This window comes from Alnus glutinosa, chromosome 11 (genome assembly GCF_958979055.1).
Source record: "Alnus glutinosa chromosome 11, dhAlnGlut1.1, whole genome shotgun sequence".
Classification (NCBI taxonomy): domain Eukaryota; kingdom Viridiplantae; phylum Streptophyta; class Magnoliopsida; order Fagales; family Betulaceae; genus Alnus; species Alnus glutinosa.
Window position 1 is genome coordinate 16,481,891 of NC_084896.1, and position 20,400 is coordinate 16,502,290.

Genomic DNA, 20,400 nt, shown 5'->3' on the forward strand with positions numbered 1-20,400 from the left:
ATTATGCATTTGGTTTGAAAAAAGTTCCAAAATATTCTGTGGAAAGTCAAAAAGTGTAGACCAAAAGGGATAGAGGGGTTGGTTTGTTTACATTTTCATTCATTCCATGGACTGATAGGACATGAAATTCGAAATACTAGTTTTATCAAATCTTTTAAGGAAATTAGGTCTGTATCCCCTCACCTTTTTATCATTTTCTCATTTTAAGACCGCAATTTTCAACTTTGATAGATTTTAGACCCAAGCTTAAGTCCATTCTAAATTCGAGACCTCAACATTTTCCATCAAATAATTAATATAAATTCATGTTAAAATACAACTATTCCACTCGAATTAAAAGATTTTTTTTTTTTTTTAAAAAAAAAAAACTAAAATCCAATGTGTTATATCGACAAAAAAGTAGCAAACAAGACAATAATCTGTTTTCTGCATCTTGTTAGATCCTTCAATGTAACATCTCATTTTCTAGACATATCTATCTCAGAGAAAAAGAATTAGTTGACAGCAGAAACGGCAAAAATGAGGTGGTGAAAATGAATTTGAGAAACAAGATGAATATCATGGGCTATGAAGAAAATTAATACAGAGAAACATCTCACAACTATTTACTCTCAATAAGAACCTGAAGTCCTTCCTGATTAATAGAGATATTGGTAAGCTTCAACCTGATGGCTTCAAACTCTGCATTTTGCCTCTCTTCATTGGTTAACCACAAAGGCAAGCAACGATCAATTAAGTCCTTGCCACAACTCAAGGGGTAGCCCCCTTTAAAAATTGGGGTCCTCTTGAATCTTGTAGTCTTTGCTAGATTCGAATCAGAAGGCTCCTCGGCATACCTATCTAAATTGTCTCGGATGGCACAACACCAGATTGGCCGAGCAACCTTAAGGAAGTCATGAGCAGCCAATACCGGAAGGTTCACACTTCCCAGTTCAGACTCACCATGCCCACCTCTTCCATGATAATCTGATTCTCCCAGCTTCGAAAGACCATAACCATTGGCATAGGCTCACACTTCCCAGTTCAGACTCACCATGCCCACCTCTTCCATGATAATTTGATCCTCCCAGCTTCAAAAGACCATAACCATCGGCTAGGTCACTGTATGCTATTGACCAACCCAAGTAAACTAATGTCAGTAACAAATGTAGAATATAAGCAAAAGATGAGGTTCAATAAGTTTGAAGGACATAAATTCCCAACACAAAATCAGGATTGCAAATGTTCAACTACAGCATATAATCATATTAATATGGTCAACAAGGACATTGTCATGCATATCAAAAAGTAAATGACCCACACAGCCCTGTGTGAACAGAGCTACTCCTTAAACAGTGTTATAAACAATACCCTGTACAGTATTTTTCTGTTTGTGAATCTTATAAGAATTTGAAGGTCTAGGGTTTGAAGGTCCGAGTTTTCGAGAAAGAATAGGTCCAAATTTTTTTGGTTTGCTGGAAAATTGTTGGGAATTTCAAAGGAAAAACATAAATGAGAAAGACAAACCTAAGCATCACACATCGAATGGTTACATCACACAATCCATAAAAAAGCAATAATGGCTGGGAACCAATTTTCTTTTAACCTTTTACATCCACCGATAAGTAGAAACAAAACCAATATCTCATCTATGCACTAAAATATATATATATAAAAAATCTAACAAATATAAGTTGAAACATTACAACGGATGAATTTTAAGTACAAATGAACTTCATCTCCTGATTTATTCCTGAAATTTTTTTTGTGAGGATTTTGATATATTCCTAAGATATGCAGCTTCTTTACATATCAAAAAAAAAAAAAAAAAAAAAAAGAAAAAAAGATATGCAGCATCTTTGACATCTATTTGTCTGAAGATGGAGAAGTAAATCTTTTACATTCTATGGCAATTGATTGGACAGTCAAAAAAAAAATAAATCAACAAAAACAAAAACAACAATAAAAAAAATATATATATACACCTGCTAGTTTTCCATCACTTCTGTAAACCTCCATCCCATGAAGGCCAGCCTCTTTCAGCCTCCTGATAATGGCAACAGGATTTTTCAGTGCCCATGGATGAGCTAGCACAGACACACCCCCGTATTAGATATCAATTGTATAGCTGCCTCTGCAAGAGGCTCACTTCCCCTGAAACCATATATATCATCGATTCTAACTTAACAATATGCATCAAGAGCAACAAGGAAAGGTTTAACAATAAGCTCAGAATATTACGTAGAATAAGCCGGTCCACCATCAAAAAGATACCGTGCAAAAGCTTGTTTCAGATTTTCCACAAAACCTGCTTCAACCATTGCACGGGCCACATGCAGTCTCCAAGGAGCAACTCCCATGCCTGCTAAATCCTCACAACTACGACTCTTCTCGCAACTCTTGCAATTTTGAATCACAATCATGGTTTTACAAAACAGCTCTCTAATGCAAGAGAAAATCAAAATTACACAGCTTTCTCCAAGCAACTACTAAGAACAAGTACACACACAAACAGGAATGGAAGAGGATAAATCCTCACAACTAAGACTCTTCTGGCAACTCTTGCAATTTTGAATCACAAAAATGGTTTTACAAAACAGCTCCCTAATGCAAGAGAAAATCAAAATTACACAGCTTTCTCCAATCAACTACTAAGAACAAGTGTACACACACACAAATGTATATATTTATGTATGGATGTATGTATGTATGTGTATGTATGCATGCATACACCTCTGAATGCAGGAACCTTAGAAAAATTACCTTGGGGAGAATATTGTACTGATTTCAACACCTGGAATTATCTTGATGCCAAATCTTCGAGCGGCTTCTAGAGCCTCGGGGATGCCTGACATTGTGTCATGATCTGTCAGAGCAAGAACTTTCACCTGTTATGAGAACATTTACTAATTAAATTGCAATACATCTTATGCTGTATTCAAGAATCAAAATATGAGAATAGCATGGCAAATGAACTTTTAAGATCAAGAATAACGTACAAAGTTTTGAAACTAGTTTGGACTTCAATTCCACAAGGGTCCCACACTATTAACAGATAGCATTGTGGAAATTAATACATATCTTTCGACCAAATGTTCATCATTAATCATAGCCCAATTCGATTCAAGTTTCTTAATAATTTTTAGAATGATATGGAACTAAAGTTCCATTATTTTTTCTTTGTTCCAAAACTGTTAGTAGCTAAGAAATCGAACTCCATTCAAAAGAATTGAAAATACTCATTTCAACTGTGTAAGCAAGTACATCACAATGAAAAGATAAAAGACCTAGCTCTAGTTTCTTCAGTTTATCCAAATGACAACAACCACCACAATAAGCATGGTTAAATACTGCCCCCCTCCCCTAAAAAAAAAAATTCCTTATTGCCTTCAATCATCTGGTTGGAACAATAACTAAGGATTGCTGATAGACCATTGAAGTAACAACTGCATGCCAACACCACTTGCACCCTCACCAAGCCAAGTTCAAACAGATTTTTTTCAAATTAATTTTCGATATTTGTTGAGCTGAGGCTTGGTCAAGCAAAAGCAAGCCAGGTTCAAATGCACTACAAGCTTGGCTTGCTTTAATCTCCTTTCTGCATATGGTTCAGGTGAAAAAAGTTTATTTTCCACAGCTTGCAGAAAAAATAACTCATCAATGGTGTGAAGGTCCATAAGTATCCAGATCTCATAATATTCTTAAATTTTCTATGACTTGGCAATTTGCTACTGCGTTGAGTTTGATTTTTTTTTTTTAATGAATAATAATTTTATTAATAGGTGATGCAAAGCTTGCATTGAGTTTGAATGTATTGGCTCTCCAACTATACGTAAAAGAAGCACAAATCTATGATGACCTCTAACCAACATGATTGTGTACCATCACTTTTTGGTTCATAGGTTTGATCCTTAATCCAATATACTAAGATGGTGTGCCTCATAAACCATGTAAACCTGAACTAGCTATACAACTCAACTTAGCTGTAATCCCAATTAAATTAGATCAGCTTTATGGATCGTTTTTCAACTAATCAGAACCAGCCACATCTCTCCTTTTTCATCCTTATATCTTATCTAAAATAGTCTTTGTTACCTCTCTATTTATTATATCCTTTTTTTTTATAAGTAATAAAAGTTTTATTTAAAAGCGTAAGGCGCCCCTGAGTACACCGGAAGTATACATAAAAGCAACCAAAAGCTAGCCAAAAGCAGAGCCCAAAAGAACCTAAAGGATCCCAAACAAACCCATCAAACAAACCCTACAAACCGAACAGCCCAAGACCACAAAACCCACCAAGGAGAACACAATCCTACGTCAAGGGATCCTATTCTTTCGGCGACTTGAGGGAGCGCTCACATCTCCATAGTTAACGGAGCTTTTCAAATTCGAAAGCTCCCTCTTGCCTTTAGTCTTTTTGCGAGCTACCAAACGATCTCGAAAAAAATCCTCTGAAATAGCATCGTGAATTGCCAACGACTCCACATCAAGACCATCATCCATCTCCCATACCATTGGCACCCCATCCCAAGACTCTTCATCCTGCTCCCATACCAGGGCCTCCTCAGAAAGATCGAACCCAACCGGCCACTGTTGATACTTGGTAATGCCGCTGTCCCTCACAACACCAACTTCATTGACCTCCGGAGTCGAAGACAGGGCCAACTCAGAAGGCAAGGAGGACTTGGTAGAAGGGGCCAACATAGACGACCTCTGGTTGAGAAATCCTTTCCGAAGGAAGCCTTTCTTCCCATTACTCACTACCTTCTTCTCATTGCTCGTCGTATCTTCAGAAGACTTCAAAGGGGGAGCTGCAGAATCTTCCTTAGAATAAGGCTCTACAACCGAAGCCTTATTACAAAAGCCGCCAGTCTTCTTCGAAGCTTCCATGGAATCAGCAAGAAGCCTATCGTTCCACTTCACTTGACCTTCCCTGAAATCCCTGGCTTTTCGATAATAACGCTGGAAAGGCTTAAAAGGCTGCAACACAGGGAGAGAAGAGCGAATTCTATCACCCATCTCGGCCGCCCCTGTGAGAGGAGGAGGGACAAACCCAGAGCAACAAGGCACGGTGGCATCTAACCCCTACAGCTTTAGACCTCCCTCTACTTATTTTCACTCCTTGAACTTAAACAACTCTTTCTTAGTGACGCATTAATTGCTCCAAATGCACATATTCAAACCATCTTAATTGACTCTTCTCTAAATTTAAGGTGAGATATGGCTCAAAGATTATATTTTCGCATGATCAGTGGTGTAGGGATGTGGCTCTAATGGAGGCTTTTCCAGTTTTATTTGGCATTGCTCGTGCAAATGATGCCTTTGTTGCGCCTCACTTGGAGTTTTATGGTGACTCTAACCAGTGGAATGTGAGCTTTGTTAGAGTGACTCATGATGGAGAGTTGGATGTCTTTGCCTTTTTTTTTTTTTTTTTTTTTTTTTTTTTTTTTTTTTTTTTTTTTTTCAGGTATTGTACTAAACTAGAGTGAGACGAGGAAGTGAAAATAAGTTTTTTTTTTTTTGATAAGTAATGGCAATTATATTAAAAAGCGCAAAGGGGCGCAACCCTTATACACGGGAAGTATACAAGAGAGCCCCTAAAAGGGTCGGACAGGAAATACATTTAGAAACTCTACAAAAGTAAAGACACTCAAACTATGATGTGGCGCTATCCAAGAATATAAAGTAGTAAGCCACCCCTTCCGTAGCTCCACCATAGTCGTCTCTACATCTTCAAACAGACGGGCATTCCGCTCCCTCCAAATACACCACAGCAAGCATAGAGGAGCTAACCGCCAAGCCTCTTTGAGTTGACCATTCCCAATCGCCGCCCCCCAACTATTCAGTAGCTCCAACACCGTTCTAGGCATAATCCACTCCACCCCAAATAGAATAAGAACGTAGCTCCAAAGAGCCCGGGCGACCTCACAATGAAGCAACAAGTGATCAATAAACTCCCCACTCTTCTTACATAGACAACACCACTCCATTACTATTACATTCCTCTTACGCAAATTATCATGCGTCAAGATTTTGCCCAAAGCTGCTGACCATACGAAGAAAGCCACCCTTGTTGGAGCCTTAACTCGCCAAATATTCTTCCAAGGAAAGAATGAAAGAAATGGACCATCTTTCCTAGAGAGTTCTTCGTAGAATGATCTCACCTCAAATAAACATTTTTTAGAGGGATTCCATACTAATTTGTCACCCTCTCCATGACAAATCGAAGTGGAATATAATCGGTCGAAGAAAGAAAGGACCATATCCATTTCCCAATCCTGGATTTGTCGTGCGAAAAGAACATTCCACTGAGTTACACCATTATGGACCACCAAGTTATCCGCCACCAACGCATCTTTGTTCCTTGCTAAACAAAAAAGAGCTGGAAAACATTGCTTCAAGGAACTTTCCCCACACCACCAATCTTGCCAAAAACTAATATTAGATCCACTCCCCACTTCAAAACGAACAAAACTGCGGAATTTCTCCCACCCTCTCCTTATATGTTTTCATACTCCCACTCCAAAAGAACCCGAAACCTCTCTCGAGCACCACCCGCCCTTTAGACTCTGAAATTTGGTATCAATCACCAAACGCCATAGAGCCTCCCTCTCCCTACCATATCTCCATAACCATTTACCCAAGAGCGCTCTATTGAACTGGATGAGGTTGTGTACTCCCAACCCACCTGCATACAAAGGTGTACAAATCTTGTTCCAATTCACTAGATGGAATTTCTTCTCCTCACCAATGCCTCCCCAAAGAAAATCCTTTTGAATTTTATCAAGGCGATTAGCTACACTCACTGGAATAGGAAACAAAGATAAGTAATAAGTGGGCTGTTGGAGAGCGTACTGTTAATAAGAGTCAATCGGGCACCCTTCAACAAGTACATCCTCTTCCACCCCGCCAACCTCCTTTCCATTTTTTCAATAACACCATTCCAAATAGATTTGGACTTATAAGAAGAACCCAACGGCAAACCCAAGTAAGTCATAGGCAAAGAGGCAACCCTACAACCAAGAAGATTGGCCAACCTTTCGACCTCCTCTACTCTACCAATTGGAACAATTTCTGATTTTTCCAAATTAATTTTCAATCCAGAAGCCGCCTCAAAGCATAATAAGATACATCTCAGGTGACGAATCTGTTCTTCTTGCGCACCACAAAAAATCAATGTATCATCAGCGAACATCAAATGATTCACTACAAAGGCCTCTGTATCTCTGGAACCCACTGAAAACCCTGTCAAGTTACCCTGAACCAAAGCGGCATTCAACATTCTACTCAAAGCCTCCATAACCACCACAAACAACAATGGAGAAAGAGAGTCTCCTTGTCGCAAACCACGAGAGCTACTAAAGAAACCCGAAGGGGTTCCATTTACAAGAATAGAGAATCTCACCGTGGAAATACAGAAACGTATCCAATTCCTCCATTTTTCCCCCAAACCACATCTTTGTAGCAAATAGAGCAAGAAATCCCAGTTCACATGATCATACGCCTTCTCCAGATCTAACTTACACAGGAGTCCGGGTTCCCCCGATCGAATTTGACTATCCACACATTCACTTGCAATGAGCACAGAATCTAATATTTGTCGACCTCCAATAAACGCATTCTGAGTGTTGGAGATAATCTTGCCCACAACGGATTTAAATTTGTTGGCAAGAACCTTTGATATAATCTTGTAAATCCCCCTTACCAAACTAATAGGGCGAAAATCTCTGACATCCATGGCTCCATTCTTCTTAGGAATCAAAGAGACAAAGGTAGCATTCAAACTCTTTTCAAACTTGCCTCTCTCGTGAAACTCTGCAAAAACATCCATAATATCAGTTTTTAAAAAAACCCAGCACTTCTGGAAGAAAGCCGCAGTGAATCCGTCAGGACCCGGCGCCTTGTCTCCATTCAAATCCCTGATTACATCCCACACCTCCTTCTCCTCAAAGGCTCTTTCTAACCCACTGCTCTCCTCCGCATCAATGGATGAAAAAGATAGGCCCTCCACCCTTGGCCGCCATCGGTAATTCTCCAAGTACAAATTACTATAGAAATGGACTAAGTGCTCCTTAATCTCCGCATGATTTTTGGAAATTATACTGTTAATCATCAAAGAGTCCACTTGGTTGAATTTACGGTGTGAGTTGGCAACCCTATGAAAGAATTTTGTGTTCTTATCCCCCTCCTTTAACCACAAAGCTCTAGACTTTTGCCTCCAGCTTGTTTCCTCAAAAAGGAGGGTCTTCTCCATCTCTCTCACCATATCTGCCCTTCGAACTTCTTCCTCCTCCTCTAGGCAACGGTTTTCTTTGATTAACTCTAGCTCTCGAATACCCTCCAATAATTCTTTCTTCTTTTTTCCTAAATCACCAAACACTTCTTCATTCCATTTCTTCAAATCAGCCTTCAAGGCCTTCAGTTTTTTGGCCAAAACGAAGCTTGGCAGACCAGAAAAGTCATAAGACATCCACCACTTTTTCACCAGCTCAACAAAACCCTCATGTTTCAGCCACATGTTTTCAAACTTAAAAGACCTGTTTCCTCCTCTATTCTTCTCACAATCCAACATTAAAGGAAAATGATCGGAGAAAAGTCTTGTCAACCTCCTCCGAGATACTTCAGGAAAACAATCCTCCCACTCCGGAGAAATTAAGAACCTATCTATCCTTGACCAAATTTGATCTTCCTGACCATTAGACCAAGTAAAGTGGCCATCTTCAAGGGGAAGGTCCACCAAATTATGCATGAAAATGAAGTCAGAAAACTCTTCCATAGCTGCAGAAGAGCCAGCACCACTAGATCTCTCACTAGGAAAACGTACCACATTAAAGTCTCCCCCAATACACCAAGGCATCTCCCACCAACTCATCAATCCTGCTAACTCAGCCCACAGATCCCTTCTCTCCCTGTCATCGTTTGAACCATATACACCCCCAAAAGCCCAAACAACATTATCTCCAGTGTTACGCAAAGAACAAGCAACAGTGTAACTACCAATACACTCTTCCACTTTCTCTACCACCCTTCTATCCCACATTAACAAAATTCCGCCCGACGCTCCAATGGCTCCCAAGTAACACCAATCAACATGAGTGCAACCCCATAAACTTCTCACCACCTCCCTAGAGATAACTGCCATCTTTGTCTCCACCAGGCATACAATATTCGGCTTCCAAACCCTTAGAAGCCCTCTAATCTCCATTCTTTTCTCGCTCGCATTAATCCCTCTAACATTCCACATCAGAATTTTAGACATCATAAAAGCGAGAAGGCCCCCTACCCTTATATCTGCCTCTGTCCGACTGACTCCCTTTCTTCTCATAATTAATAGACCAGGTCAGCCTATTTAATTCCCTCTTCCCTTTCCCCCCTCGAGCAGGCAAAAGCTTAGGATTAAGGTCTGCCAAAGAGAGGTCTCTAGCCGCTTCAATCTCCTCAAACAAAGTCAACAATCTGTCCTCAAAATGACCACAAGAAAGCCCAATAATTGGATAGCACCTCTTAATTCTTTCCACCACCCATCTAGGCGACACCCTCTGCCCGTCTCCGCTTTCCACAGCCAAAGGAGTAATAAATACCGGGTAATATCTCTCCAACATCCTATCCCCATCCCTAACCTTATCTTGCAATAAGAAGCCTTCAGGATTGTTCTCTAGCAAAAAAATGAGTCCCCCCCTCAGCCACCATGCTTTTAAGAGAAGGCCCAGCCTCCATATTGTCCACTGATCCTTCCCAGAGGCAATTCCCCACTGATGGTCCCCCTGAAAAAGGTTCTGGTTCTAATCCAAATAAGCCTTCTGTTGTGGGGAATATTACCAACTCAAGACTCCCATCTTCCTGCCTCTGAGTTACTGGATCCTCACCAAACCCAGGAAAACTCAGCCCATCATTCAACTGCTGGCTATTTACCTGAGGAGCCAGTGTCAGGCCTCCACCCTCTGCCGACAAAGCCCTGCTGATTCCTAATCCTGCATCATAGCCCCTCTCTCCTAGACCGGTGGCCTCTCCAGCTTCATTCGATCGTAGCCCAGACTGAGGAGAAGGTTAAACCCTTCTATTGCTCCCTGGGATGTAGTGAAGGTTGTTATTTCCCATGGAAGAGTGTGTGGCGAACTAAGACTCCTTTGAGGGTGGTTTTTCCACGTGGTCAGGAGCTTTAGGTAAAATGCTTACCATGGATAACCTCAAGAAGTAGCACGTCATTATGTAGACAAATGTTGCATGTGTAAGAGGAATGAGAAGTTCGTGGACCATCTTCTTCTTCATTGTGACATGGCTTATGCCATTTGGATTGCTTTTTTTTTTTTTTTTTTTTTCCAGTCGTTTTGGATTGTCTTGGGTTATGTCTAGACGTGTAGTCGATCTGTATATTTGTTGGGGGACCTCTGGCAGTTTGCGGAGTGTTGCTGTGTGGAAGATGGTACCTACGTGTCTTTTATGGTGTTTAAGAATGGAAAGGAATGACGAAAGTTTTGAGGGCTGGGAGAGGACTTTGGACGAGATTAAATCCTTATTCTTCAAAACTTTGTATATGTGGACAGCTACTTATGTGTCTCCTTTGACGATTAGTTATAATAATTTTCTTGTTTTTTTTGCTACTTCTAGTTAGGTGTTCCCTTTTATATACTTCCTGTATATTTAAGGGCTTACGCTTTTAATGATATTTGTCGATTACTTATGGAAAAAAAAAGTGACTCTTCTCCATCTTTTCCAATAGTGACCACTCTTATCATATTGTCCTCAAGTGCACATTAACTATGAAAACCTGAACTAGTTATATTCATGACTACAATTGAGCTTTTTCAAAGTTTAGTTTACACAAACATATACTCACTCACTTTTGATAACATTATGAGAGAGAGGGTAGTAAGAGCTACAAGGACAACAGTATTCTAAAATCTGGCCAATGCACTTTCTCAAAGAATTATGTTTCCTGGACCACCCTTATCCAGAGCTTATAGTTTTTGAGCATGTCCTGCTTCCATGTCATGTGCTATGTCATACCTTCAACAGCACCTTGAAATGTTATCTGATTCTAAATGTGCTCACTAATTCTAGAGGTCCCTTCTTAGGCAATATCGGAGCCCGTAAATTAGCCAGCATATATGAAGATCCAACTGAATAATTGACTTCCCTTAAGTTAGGGATTCCCCAAAAGAATTGATTTACTTCCTTTTGCATCATACTCAGCTAAATGATAAATTAACTAAAGTTAGAGCTATCACATCCTTTTGAATTAAACAAAGTTCAGTAGTCAGCTCGGAATGCCATCATAGTCCTCCTAAAGCTAATTTCGTCCTCAATGACATCAGCAAGCTTCCATTTGGATCACCACAAATTCATTCATTACATTGGATCCTCAACCTCTAATCTCTTATAAACCAAGCAAAAGAATTCCTTGCTATGATCCTCCAGAACCCTAGCATGATATGACCAAAAAAGGTGCTCCCCTCGTTATAGAGGACTTATTTGTTCCTTTTATAGCTGCATGGACCAATTTTCATTATTTCTTTTTTCAACACAAAGCCTGATAGAAAAGAGCATCAAAAATTTCCTAGTGGGTCCTGGTTACAATATGATAGGATAATTTTTTGATGAATAATAATAAGTTTTGTTGAAAAAAGAGGAAAATCCTCGTACACGAAAAGTATACAAGAAAACAAGAACACCAAAGAACTAGCTACTATACAATGAGCACCAAAAATTAGGTGTTGTTACAATCTAGAAAACACATCAGATTTACCAAATTCCCTGAAGAGAAGGTAGGAACATGAGCAAGGGCCCAATTCAGGAGAAATCTCAAGAAGGAGGATTTAAGAAGAAGCACACTGGACTCACTATCCTCAAAGATCCGACGGTTTTTTTCTCTCAAATACCCCACATTAAAAGGGCTGGAATAGTTTTCCAAATAGCTTCTCTAGGATGTCCATGCCCAAGGAATTTCCAACAATGGAGCAGTTGAGGCACATTACCAGGTGTGACCCAAGAGACCTCAAAGCTAATGAGCACTAGGTGCCAAATATCTACAATGTGCACCAACAACCCATTGAACGCCGGAGAAACCACTACCGAGCAAGACATCGCACGCTGACCAGCAACCAGACTCAACAGTGCACGTTGAAGCGCTTCCAAGCACGCAGGGGGGGGGGGGGGCCTTCCCCCACAGACCATGACTCACCGGAGACAACTCCGGGAAAAACGCTGTAAACAAATTAGCCGGCTTCGTTGTCCTCGACCCAAATATCGATAAGGAGGAGTCCGAACTTAGGAGAGCCTAGGATTCGAGAACTTGCGGGCCAGCGTCACTAGAAGGAGGGACCTAATCCAAGATGGAAGGATAGCTCTGAAGAGGGGAAGAAGCAGGAATAAAACCCAAAGCAGAAGGCTAGCCCAAAGAAGAAGAGCCAATTCTAAAATCAGTGGGAGCCTAAAGTTCTGCCATGGTTTGATCCAAAAGAAACCACCGAAGCCCTCTTATCAAACCCATGCGCCTTTTTTCTCCAGATTTGGGTTACACGTGGTGTTTTCCAGCTCACGTGTCTCACACACCGCCCATCAACAATGATGCGTAGATTGCTACCCAGGAGAGGCCGACAGCTGTCCTTGAGGGACTTGAGGATTTTCCAAGCAGGAAAAAAGGCTGCCCCAACCTTTTGCTACCTCCCGAATTGTCTCCCTCTTTTGTCTCTATGCCGACGCTGGTTCCAGCATAAGTGTGACGTGGGCGAGAATGAGAATTTGAACGGTAAGCCACATTCTTCTTGCTCGTACCGAATTGTGTACGTTGATTTGTCCTCACATCTGGTGCTGGTTTTGTCCTATTCTGGCCATCCTCCATAGATGCTGCATACGAGCTTGGCATCGCACCAGAACCAGTAGCAAGAGCTGCCGGAGGGAACTGAGTTCCGGAACTGAGAGTTTGCACTGTCACTACTGTTTTAGACTTGGAATGCTTTCCAACTGCCATAGACGCTGTAACTGAGCACGAAGTAGCACCAAGGGCAGAAGTGCATGTGGTTTTGACCGCCGGAATAAAATGAGAGACTGACTTGCCAATGCAGAGATCTCCATGAAACGTCGGAGGAAGCTGTTTCACGGTGAGATATGGTGCCAACAGGAAACGAAGCACCTTCCCGAAGCCACACCATCCCCACTTCTCTTTGCCTTCAGGGAGTAGAATAAACCCCCGCCTCCCTCCTCCATTGAACTCTTCGATAGCCAAGTAAGTCCCATGGATGTTGAAGCTTCTTTGACTGAGGAAGACACTGCGTGCGGTCCTGATTTTCCGAAAGAAGCCCTTGCTATTAACTAAGCTTGCCACCTCCTCTATCGTCGACAAGAGCCAGAAAATGCCTTCATGACCCAAACGAACAGAGCAGACAGAGCCTAGACCCCGTTCGATAATCTTGAGACATAAAGATTTACCCCCCGAATCTAAAACAAATTCAAATGACTTCGATTCAACACAAAAAATTCTGCCCATGGTGTGGACTAACACCAGACAGTCATGTTGAAGAGACCGGAAAAGAAAGACGACCGGAAACTAGTTACATGCATAACTGTCAGATTCTAATATTTTAGATGTTTTCAAAACCTAAAAATGGATTTCACTTGATAATGAGTAACAAATATCTCTTATTTTTGGTATTTATATTGTCCAAGGCACCTACCACAAAATTGACTTCACACACTGCATATCTACACAACTTACCAAAAAGAAAACCTCAAATCTGCGACCAATCAAAATTCTAGATACCTAAACAGATAAACCAATAGGATAATTTCCATTTGAACAAAGTATATAATTATTTTATTTTATGATGGGACAACCCCAAAAGTATGAGCTTCCCATTTTCGATGTATTTCCACTATATTCCTATTATTCTCTTCTCCCAATTTTCTAACCCTCATCTATCCCAGTACACCTTAACTATAGGAAACACATGATTGGACTATTCATAAACAGATTGAAAAAAATGAAAATATATGTTAACAATTTTTTTTTTGTTGTTGATAAGTAATAAATTGGTCTTATTAAAAGCATAAGGCGCTCCTAAGTACACTAAAAATATACAAGAGAAAGCACCTAACTAGAAAGCGAAAAACGAACAAGAAAATCGTTAACTATTGAAAACATATGGTTGGACTATTCATAAACAGATTGAAAAATATGAAAATATATGTTAACAATTGCTGACAAGCCCCAATACCCAACAAAACAAATTACCAGGAAATGGTGATCAAAGTGGTGCTAAAATGAGGTTTCCAAACTCAAACAACGTGCATAGAGAAGCAGTGATTCAAATCTAATATAGTTTCCATACCAACAAGAAAGCAATCCTGTTGCCGTTTCATCTCCAAATCGTTGACACTTATCTTGCAGGTCTCTGGCAGTGTTGTATGTTGTTATTTATTTTGTTTCTTTCAGAAGAGAAATGTGGTGTTGGGGAATGTCAAGGAATTGGGTCTAAATCGAGGAATGAATATCAAGCTGGAAACATTTTTTTGTTATTAAAAAAAGTGTAATATTAAATGAAGACATGACTTCAACACTATGGTTGGAACAGTTGCACAGGGGGAGGGATGGGAATGGAAAGGGAGGCAAAAAGGGAGGGGAGGGAAGGGAAGGGAAATCCCTTGAGGTTTTTGGTTGTCTAGAAAATATGGTGGGCACCACAGCATCAGAATTACAACCTTCCACTCTTCTTTCCCTCCATTATCTCCCAACTTAGGATGAAAACAAAATGGTCGCCCTAAAAGGGAAATGGATTATTTTATCTCTCCTCGTTTTCAACCAATCAGACAAGGCATGGCCTCTTTCAAGCCCCTTTTACTCACACCCTCTCCTTTCTCTACCTCTTCCTTCCAACCAAATATGGAATAAAACTTTTCTCTCTTTCATTTTTTATTTTTTGGTTCTTTTTCATTCTCACTGTTTAAAAGAAATGATATACCGATTAGCCCAATCACCTAAAATGGAGACAAAAAAGAGGCAAGATAGATTTTTTATTTATTATATATATATATATATATATATAAGGAAATCAATCTCATTAGAAATCACAAAGAGGTGCGACCCATGTACACATGGAATATATAGGATAGACCCCCTAAAAGGGAGAAAAATAACCAAGATGGATTTTTAGATAAAAATTAAAAGAAGCATGAGTGAAGGTCCAATTATTAATTATTGTCAAGAATTTAAAATGAACCACAATGCCATGAAACTAGAACCAAATCAAGCTGTTACGGAACTATGTGAGACGTAGGAAACGTGGGCAGGAAGCAAAAGAAGACCCAGCTAGGGTTCAAGGAGAAGATACAAGTGGCGGCTGAGGTTGAGAAGGCTAGGAATGGAAAAGTCGTTGCTCTCCCCGCAGGACTTTTCGATAGGAAGGAAATCATCCTTTAAGGACAGTATTTCCTAATAATAAGGGATATTGATTCCCACTAGAATAGGGTATTGCTAAATAAGGGAATTTCTTTATAGAAAGAATTCCGTGGAATAAGGGATTTGATGTAATTCCATATTTTCTATTCTGCTTTGTAACTCTATTTATCTATTTATAGAGGTCTTAATTCATAATAAGCATCAAAAATATTTACCACAAAATCACAACTTTCATAGTTGAATTGGGAGGCAGAGGTACCTCGAATACCTCATATCTGTTCATCACCCTTCACCATAGGTAAATTCAGGAAGTCCAATCCTGCAGATTTGCCCATCCATAGACCCACTACCCGATCACAGACCCAGGCACATAACACAAGCTAAAGTAAATAGAGCCTCTACCAGCTTTCAGCTTTCTCATGTAACCAAATAAGACACTTTACATAGATCTTAGAGTTCTTCTAATTCCAATGAGATTCAAGCATGTCCTAGCGTTTACCCTCTCCTAAATTATAACAATGTTTTTTTCTTAGGATAAGGTAGAGACAAACTTTTGACATCGGAGGGCATATTGAAAGACCAAACAACCTTGACATATGCAGAATCGAAGTTTTGTCAGCAACCATAGGGTCAAAATGAAAGATAAAGATAGATATACACTTTGACATTTCAATTTTCTAGAGGCAGGATTAGACTTTTTGAAAATGCATTTTGAATGCCAAATCTTTTTCGAGCACCACATAAAGTTGTCACCACATGCCTATGGCTATTTTGTTCCTTTAAGAACCTGTAGAACCATTAGTCTGTCACGTACAGTGTACATGGGTTTAACCCTTTTTTCTCAATAAGATCTGAATTATTCAAAAAAAAAAAACCCAATTACAAATAACCTTTAACTAGTTGAACAATATATGTTCAACGGTAGATTAATCAGCAAGGAACCAGCTAAATAGGTCACATTTCTTCTTAAAGTCAACACCAACGCAAGAAGATTCTCCAAGGATTTCCAAACAAAGCCTCGACTTCCAACACTAAGAATAATCAAGCATAATAAGGACTAATCACATGTTAAGATATGCTCAACATATGATTCATACTACCGAAAAGATTTAGCTCGTGCTTGGGATGTAGAAGAACTTCACATACTAAAATAAAAACTATTGCAGGATTTAGGTCATCTAGAGTCTCCTATTTGTTTCATCTATAGCATCTTAAAAAATAAAAAACTTTATCATATTGATATATCCTAAACATGGCATTTGTATGGTGTTGCCCTTCCTTGACTCTTTCTTCGTCTTTGCCTTTGATGGGCAATCTCATCCTCTGTTTTCTTGTTTTCCCCATACTGTCTTTAATAAAGTTTGGCCCATCCCATGTAACACAACACGGGTATGATTTCATGTCTCAATATAAGTCCCAATAAAAATGGTCAAGCAATTACCCAGTGTCAGTCCCTATACGAAATTGCATTAAGAAACCACTACCAAAAACCTAAATAATAAAAAGAGAAAATGAAACATCAAATTATAATAATGGAATTTATCTTAAGCATTTGATATGTAACTTACATTATAAATAATAATTTCCCAAAATTTAATTCAATGTTTGACCACTGTGCCAATACATTACTCCTTGGTATTAAACACAAAAATGACAAGTACAAAATCAAACACCATCTCAATCTTTCACCATCATCAACATTTTAGTTTTAAAAACCAGCAACACTGCTGTCTCCTTCTTCATCATTTAACACAATCGTTTGTTTCATCTTATTCGCATCTCCCCAATACAACTAGGCTCCCCTTCAATGTGTGTTGCATCTGCCACCTAATTATTATTATTTTATGATTCCAATCAACATATTATGAAATTGGTTAAGAATTCCATAGCTATATATCAAATTCTAAATCTAAGCATTTATGCATGAATCACTTATCTTCTTAATCCAACACTTGCCAAACCTATCAGGACACAAACACTGCTAAAATTCACCAAAATGATGAAAAATCAGTAAAACCGCATCATGCCTAGCCTTCATCAATTGAAAAACTTATTGTGGATTCTATAACTGGCCATTTTTATACAACTAAAAACCAGATATATGATAAGTAAGAATAACAGTTTCATCCAATACTTGAAGCCACAAATACAGTGTCTATTTTTCTCACTATGAAAGGAAATCAATCAAAAGAAGTATGAACAATTGCCCAGAATATATGGACATATATTCTTACATCTTTGACGATGGTTGAGGAATGAACAAGTCTGATAAGAATGGATTTGCAACTCTATGTGCTGTATTTATTAGAGCATCATATTGCCCAGACAGCAGCTACACAGTGCAGGGGAGTTTCCAAAAAAACCATCTTCTATACTTATTTACCTAATACAAAATGCAGCCTAAATGAGAATATTTTACAGAAACAAATCCATTACTCCCTAAAAAGCAAAACCGATTGCCAGCAGATCATTCAGAAACAACAAAAAGTGGGAAAAGGGAAAACCCATTTCTTATATATATGTTCATTTAAAATATAAAATAAGATGAACCATTTAAAAGAATTGAAACTGACCCCATTTCCATGAGCTCTCTCAACCAGCTTCGTAGGCGACAAGAATCCATCACTGAATTTGGAGTGCGAATGCAATTCGAACACCAGCTTCTCCCCACCTTTTCCAAGACTCTTCTGGACCCCAAAGTCATCGACAACAAAGGACGCGGAAGAAGAAGGCAATGAAGAAGGCTGATCCAAGAACACCCATTCACTGACAGACTTGAAAGCCAGGGTCTGCTCTGCGGTCATCTTCCTCTTGCTCCCACCACGCTTCTTCTTCTTCTTTTCTCTTTGGCTTTCTTGGAGCAGTTGGAATTGGTGACGGTCTGAAGCACGTGAACGTCTCCCACCATTGCTTTGAGATCTCTCTTGGCCCACAGGCACAAGTGTGATTTTAGGGGTTCTGGTTGTTTAGGCTAGTAGGGTGTGCTCCTGCGGTCTCTGTCCCTAAAGGGCTATAGGCTATAGAATAGATAAATGGTCTGTCTTTTAGAAGGGAACTCCCTCCCCTTCCCCTTATTTTTACCTTTCTCAAAAAACATCAACTCAAAACATTTTTAACCTTTTTTTACTTTTTATATCACATCAACAATTTTTTATTATTATTTAAATAAAAAAAATCCACTACAATACAAATTTTTTCTACTTTTCTATATAAATTATTTCTACTTTATATCACATCAATCACTTTTTACTCTCACTCAAAAAAAACATTCTCTCACAAGGAAATGGGAGGGGAGGGGAGGGAATTACTAAACGGGGCCCTTGTTTGAAAACCAATTTCCCCTCCCCTTCCCTACACTTCTCTCAAAAAAACATCAACTTCAAAACATTCTTAACTTTTTTCATTTTTTATATCACATCAACACTTTCTTATTACTTTTTAAATAAAAAATTCACTATAATACAAATTTTTTTTTCACTTTTCCATATAAATTATATCAACTTTATATCACATCAATTTTAATTTTCAATCATTCAAAAAAAAACTCAAGGGGAGAGGAGGGCAATGGGGTTTTCAAACGGGGCCAAAGTCTTTCATATCACAGACACAGGTGTCCTCACGCGTTGCTCACAGTCAGACCGCTGACCGCGTGTGCGTTACAAAAAGCCAATAACAATAATAATAAAAATAAAAAATAAACCTTCCTCTTCTTTTTTTTTTTTTTTTTTAAGAATTTAGAAAGAAAAAAAAAATAGGGGAATTTAGTTAATCGTAAATGAGTAATGCTTATACCCGTGGTCGGTCATTGAATTAGCACTTGTAAAAAAAGAAGTCAGATTAATTTTTATTGTTACGCTATTGTAGTTATATAACAGTTATATAGCAATCTATTAAGGGTGCGTTTGGAATTGTAATAGGTTCAAAAGGCCAATTTTTAAAAAATGGTTATGTGGTGCAGTTAGGAGTTTCAATAGCCACTAACCGACGATTGTTTTAAAACCGCTAACCACCTAAGGTGGAGCGGTTGCGGTTAATAAAATTTAATAACCGCCTAAGGTAGATGCGGTTGGTGGTTATTGCCTACAATTACTAACTGCAACTGCTTGTACACCCCTATTAAACTCTAGTAAAGTGGAAATGGTATAATGTATGGAATATGGATACATATCATAGCACTAAGTGAGTTGCCTTTATATAATCATTTGTCGCACATCTTTAAAATTTTCTAAAATGAGTTGGATAATTAATTTTCATAAAGGAATTAGATGTTGGTCTTTATATGTTTGAGGCACAAAGTTTGAAGAGTGTATAGATTGTAGATCTTCACACGGTCTAAAAACAACCATCTATACAAAAATATCCAGCATACCTAGTCGTTATTTAAATGATCTTACCATAAAAATGAGATTTTTTTAACACTATCAACAATCCTTGAAAAGTATCATCTTAAGTAAGTGAATGTTGCTGACAATCTAATTATTTTGCAAAGATAATTGTTGCCTAAGGAATGATTGTCCTTATTATGAGATAGTAGACATGTGTTTGTGAAATTTATCTTGGATAAAGAGGTCTTATGAAACTGTTTGAAGAGGAATAGTTTCTGGCAGCATATATTCAAAACCCACAAATAATTAATGAGATGAAGAATACTAAAGAAACTATATTCTATACTTTGTGGCTAAGATGGTTTATACAGTTTTGGATTATTTGTTTTATTATGATTTTCTTATGAGAGTTAGATGTTTGAATTTCAACAGAGGGTAAACAACAATTAATTTTGCTTTAGCAGGGCGAATTTGCAATGCGATCTAGACAAATTGTTAGAAGTGAAGTGGTTAGCCTATTATGATCGTCCTTGGGGACATAATCGTAATCGTAATCGCTTTACCTTAAATGAATCAAAAAGTTGGTTATCTCACATGCTGCTAATAGATACAAGAGATGTCTTAAATGCCTTAAAGTCGCAATATGATTTACTAACTGGAATCTAAGGCCACATTGTGAGTTTGAACGAAGACAACCAAGAA

At 38.8% G+C, this 20,400-nt stretch overlaps 2 pseudogenes; one reads left to right on the top strand and one right to left on the bottom strand.

The window, feature by feature from the left end:
* The window catches only part of LOC133880996 (uncharacterized), a 127,749-nt pseudogene that overhangs the window by 40,187 nt on the left and 67,162 nt on the right, over nucleotides 1-20,400 (top strand).
* Nucleotides 514-18,364, bottom strand: LOC133880995 (uncharacterized; annotated as a pseudogene).